Genomic DNA, 5,716 nt, shown 5'->3' on the forward strand with positions numbered 1-5,716 from the left:
CACCAAACTTAGTGTACATAAGAAAACCAGCACCCTTGGATGTAACCTACTTAATTATATCTAAGAGCCCATATTACTTCAATGATCTGCCATTGAAACGAATGGACGAGATTAAATGTTCTGCTAGTCTGCCACCAACGAACGGTCCCACGCATGCCCACTAATCCGCTCACGACCTCGTACCCCCGAACCGACATCACGTCTCAGTTGAAAAAAAAACGTCCCCGACTCCACCCCTCCCCAGCCACCACAGAACTCCTCCCTGTTCCCATCGCTGCCGCCCGCCGCTCCTCCTCTCCTCTGTTACCCCGTCGCGAGGAACCAACCTCCCGAAGCAACCGGAGCGGCAAGCGGCGGAAGAATGGAGAGATGGCGTCTACGGCGACGACGAAGGAGATGGGGCGGGCGTCCTACATCTGGATCAAGCACGAGGAGGAGCGGCGCAAGGCTTCCTGGAAGGAGCCCGAGGCCCGGGTCTTCTCCGCCACCACGCGCACTGATGTCGCCGCGCTCCTCGGCGAGCCCCGCGACCAGATCCTCGTCGGTCGTGCCTCCTTCGCCGACCTCGCCGCACAGCAGTCCGGCTGCTGGGGAGTGAAACGTGCATAGATGAGATTCTCCAGATTGTTTTCTTCTCTCTCCCTAGCAATCCTTCTTGCTTCCCCTCTTGTGTCTCTCGATGCTACTATATCTATATGCAGGTTTTGACATGCCTTTTGTTTGTGTTGGCAGGAACTCCAGTTCACGCTCTGTTTTGGTGGATCTCACTACGCTCAGGAGGTGTTCGACGAAATGCAAAGCCAGAGAAAAACTAGAGATGAGACACAGGTTCAGTTTTCTCTTCAGGCAAGGAATGCCTTTCTCTCTTTTGCTCTGGCCAGCAACATAGTCGGCTCCCTCTCTTTTGTGTGCAGTTACACAAATACACACATGTATGGCCTGCAGCCATGCTCAGACATCCTCAGCACACATAGACGTCGCTACAGTGCAGGGACACACACATCAGCCTACTGTCAACTCCGCATGTTACTAGACACGAGCATGGTCTATACACTGTCTAGATTGCAACAAGGATTACATTAACAGTTTGAACCGAGCTTGATTTTTTTGGTTAAGATTCAATGATGGTTTGGTGTTACTCTATTTTTACTATTGTTTCCTTATCAATATTTCACTGCTGTGATAGTGAAACATTTATCTATTACATACTTTTTCGTTGACAGCCGAATGTGCTGTTTGAACTGTTTTCCCTAGATGAAGGAAGTACAGTTTGCATGTACTAATTTTTTACTGTTAGTTCCAGATTATCCCCTTTCCTGTGTGCATTTACTAGATGCTTAAATTAATATATGGATCATCTTCGGTCCAGCATGATCTATTTAGCAAATTAAAATTTCTCATCCAGTGTTCAGTTATTTTCTCAATTTATTTGCTGCTCATGTATGTGTTAACCTGTACTGAGATTGTTTATTATATATATGTCTATGTCCAGCTTCTGTAATGTCATGCATCTATTTAGGGAAGTCATTCTAGGTAACACACCTGACTTGTATCAGCTCAAAATTGCTATTATGAATATAGTTTATTTCACATAGATAATGAGCTATTTCATGCAGTTCTTGTCCCTGGAGACTTCTCAAGTGCAACTTACGGGTATCTTGAACCATCAACACCGCCTCCAGCTGACACCACCCTAGGCTCCGGGGAGTACACCGGGCCACTGACAGCTGCGTAGGTGATGGCAGCGGGCGGGGCTGGTCTTCTTCTTGGCGCACGTGTGTTACCTCTCCAAGATCCATGAGCTTGGTGACACGTTGCTCATCCTCTGATGCTCGCTTGCTCACCCTGCTCGGCATCTACCACCATGCCATCATCATTGTCATGCTACCTCTGGCTCGCCACTGGGATGTAGTTCTCATGTGGAGTTGTTTGGATGTGCGTGCAGGTGCAAGAAATTCAGGAAGTTGGGCAAAGTAGGGTCGTTCTGGAGGCCATCACCGTTGTGCATCACCGACCAGGCAACCTCGAAGCATGCTACCTTCTTGGAAATTGTAAGAACAATTGGCACAATTATTAATCATGTTCCCTTTCTTTCCTTTGTGCTTAGCAAATGTAATTGGTTGATCTTTCTATTGTTTTTGGTGTGTCAATAGATCCGATTGTATTTCTGGGGAGCCGGGAGGCAGGAGCAACGCTGGTGATGACCCCGACGGTGGGTGACACCGCCGGGAGGCAATGCACTCCCTGGTTGTCGTTCAATTCATCAGCATTGGTGCCACCAAGGACGATCACAACAAATGATATTTTTCCTTCGATTTTCTTTCTAACGGTGGTGGATTGGTTGCTCCTTGGTGCGTGGATTTTTAAATGTAGGCTGCTGGTGAGGAAACAAAGTTGGTGAAAATATCAAAGCTGGACAAAAATAATAGAAACATTAAGCGCAGAATATGCTGTACCTAAATTAGCTGCCTGGAAACATAGGGCCTGTGCTAAATGACTGAAGGGTGAGCAACAACTTCGAGCCGAGAATTGGAGACTGGCAAGATAGAGTTCGGCCATAGTGTACTGCCTGGAAAGGAAGGCATTGCACTGGAGGGTGGCGCAGGTGGTAATGGAGGAGGCGGCGATGAGTATTGCGTCAGGCGGCAATCGGATTTAAGCGTGGAAGATATTGGCATCGATATGAGAGTGGGCGAGAGCCATAGGAAAAAGGATCTGGTGAAGAAAGAACATAAGAGATGGGTGTGGGTCAGTGGGTGTTATCGGCCTGGCTAGGCCAACGTGGTACATGCAATCTTTTTTTTTCTTTTCTGAGTTGTACTTGGCTAAATCTCACTATATTTGTACGTGTTCATATGTCATTTGTTTTTCAAAACAAAATAAATAAAGAAAATGTAGAATAATGTAAAATCAAAATAAGCATGTTCATGAATTCAAACTCATTAAATATTTTATTTTTGTTACATATATATCCTTGTCATTTTGATGGTATAAACAACTAATAGACAAACCACTGTTTTGGTATTATTATACATTCTTTATTTGCACTCACATATGCACTTATACGTGAGTTGCACGTTCACACTTTACTAGTCAAAGAAAACCATATAATCATCAAAACAAACACACAATGTAAAGAAAACAGAGTATGTCAAAAAACAATGTAAAGAAAATAGAGTATGCCAAAAACAGGAAAGTCTGTAACAATCTGGATATTTCGAATACTTATGTAACTTCAAAAACTTTGAAAAAATAGGACGACCTGTGGAATTTGTATATTAATCTTCTACACAAAGAATTGCTATTTTATCGCTCCCTGGCTACAAATGAGAATTGTTTTTGTGAACGCAAAAGTTTCTGTTTTTCAGCAAGATCAAACAACTATCACCCAAAAAGATCCTAAAGGTTTTACTTGGTACAAACACTAGTTAAAACACAGAAAACACAATCATAACAGTAGCATAATTGTGCTAACACTCAAAAACAGAAAGCAAAAAGCAAAAATAAATTTTATTCATTGGGTTGCCTCCCAACAGGCGTTATAGTTTTACGCCCTTAGCTAGGCATAAAGCAAGGATCTAAATTTTGTCATCTTTGTTTCGAGATCCATAAGATGCCCTCATGATTGATTCATATGGTGGCCTAATTCTTGTTCTAGGGAAGTGTTCCATACCCTTCCTCAAACGAAAATGGAACTTAATATAGCCTTCTTTCATATCAATCATGACATCGATAGTGCGTAAAAACGGTCTACCAAGGATATTGGACAAGAAGGATTGCAATCAATATCAAGAACAATAAAATCTATGGGCACATAATTCCTATTTGCAAGAATAAGAACATCATTAATTCTTCTCATAGGCTTTTTAATAGTAGAATCCGCCAAGTGCAAATTTAAAGAGCATTCTTCAATATCGGTAAGACCAAACACATCACATAGAGATTTCAGAATTGTAGAAACACTAGCACCCAAGTCACACAAAGAAAAACACTCATAATTTTTAATATTGACTTTGATAGTAGGTTCCCATTCATCATGCAATTTCCTAGGAATTGAAACTTCTAATTTCAACTTTTCTTCTAAAGCTTTCATCATAGCATCAACAATATGCTTAGTAAAAGCTTTATTTTTTCATAAGAATGGGGTGAATTTATCATGGATTGCAACAAAGAAATACAATCAATCAAATAGAAACTATCATAATTAAAGTCTTTGTAATCCAAAAGAGTGGCCACATCACTAGTTAAAGTTTTGACCTCTTGAAACTCATTTTTATCAATTTTCTTAATAAGATTTTCACCCTCCGAATTATCGGGACACCTTCTAGCTAAAGTTGACTCTTCTCCAGTCCCTTTTTCATCAATCTTAACTTTACTAAACAAGGAATCAATAGAAGAAACACCAATCATTTTAAGATCTTCATCACTTTTACGAAAGTAATCAGTAGAAAATGCTTTTTCTAAAAATTCTCTTCTAGCTCTTAGCATAGTGGTTCTTTTCTTACTTTCATCCATAGAAATATAAAAAGCTTTAATTGATTTCTTAACTTTAGGCACACAAATTTTCATCTTGAGATTTCCCACATCATGAGAAATTCTATCAACACTTCTAGACAAATCATCAATCTTATCCAACTTTTCTTCTATGGCATTGTTGAAAACTTTTTGTGTGTTGATAAATTCTTTAATATTATTCTCAAGATCAGAGGTGTTCCTATTATTATAAGAAAGATTTCCATAGGAATTACCATAATTATTAGAGGAATTACTAGGAAAAGGCCTAGGATTAAAATTACTTCTATAAGCATTGTTATTGAAATTGTTTCGCGAGATAAAATTCACATCTACAGTATCACTATTTTGCTCAATTAAAGTAGACAAAGGCATATAATTCAAATCAATAGGAGCACTTTTACTAGGAACCTATTTCATAAGAGCATCAACTTTTTCACTCAAAGAAGAAATTTCTTCAACCGAATTAACTTTTTACTAGTAGGAGCTCTTTCGGTATGCCACTGTGAATAATTTGCCATAATATTATCAAGCGATTTGGTGGCTTCACCAAAAGTAATTTCCACAAAAGTACCACCCGCGGCGGAATCTAAAAGATTACGAGAAACAAAGTTCAACCTCGCATAAAATTTTTGTATGATCATCCAAAGATTTACCCATGAGTTGGGCAATTCATTAGCATCATTTTCATCCTTTCCCAAGATTGTGCAACATTCTCATGTTGAAGTTTCTTGAAATTGATGATATGGGTTCTAAGGTAAATAATTTTTCCGGTCGGAAAATACTTAGTGATAAAAGCATCTTTGCACTTATTCAAATAATCGATACTATTGCGAGGCAAAGAAGAAAACCAAATTTTTGCAGAATCACGCAAAGAAAACGTAAATAATTTCATCTTCACAATATCATTGTCCACATCTTTTTTCTTTTGCATATCGCATAATTCCACGAAGGTATTAAGATGGGACGCAACATCCTCATTAGGAGTACCGGAAAATTGATCTTTCATAACAGGATTCAGCAAAGCAGTATTAATATCACAAGACTTCACACTAGTGGTGGGAGCAATCGGAGTGTCAATAAAATCATTGTTGTTGGTATTTGATAAATCACACAACTTGGTGTTCTCTTGATCCATGGTGACTATGCAACAAAATTGCACTCAAAAACAGATCCGGCAAGAAAACGGCGAACAAAAAAGAGG

General features: G+C 39.9%; 1 long non-coding RNA gene across 1 annotated transcript; it reads left to right on the forward strand.

Moving 5' to 3' along the window:
• The first annotated feature begins 208 nt into the window (after positions 1 to 208).
• Positions 209 to 2,913, forward strand: LOC123061562 (uncharacterized). The gene is made up of 3 exons (XR_006429121.1): positions 209 to 1,533; positions 1,617 to 2,051; positions 2,154 to 2,913. It is a non-coding gene; the product is annotated as an uncharacterized lncRNA (long non-coding RNA).
• The last annotated feature ends 2,803 nt before the right edge of the window (positions 2,914 to 5,716 follow it).

This window comes from Triticum aestivum, chromosome 3A, assembly GCF_018294505.1.
Source record: "Triticum aestivum cultivar Chinese Spring chromosome 3A, IWGSC CS RefSeq v2.1, whole genome shotgun sequence".
Taxonomy (NCBI): Eukaryota; Viridiplantae; Streptophyta; class Magnoliopsida; order Poales; family Poaceae; genus Triticum; species Triticum aestivum.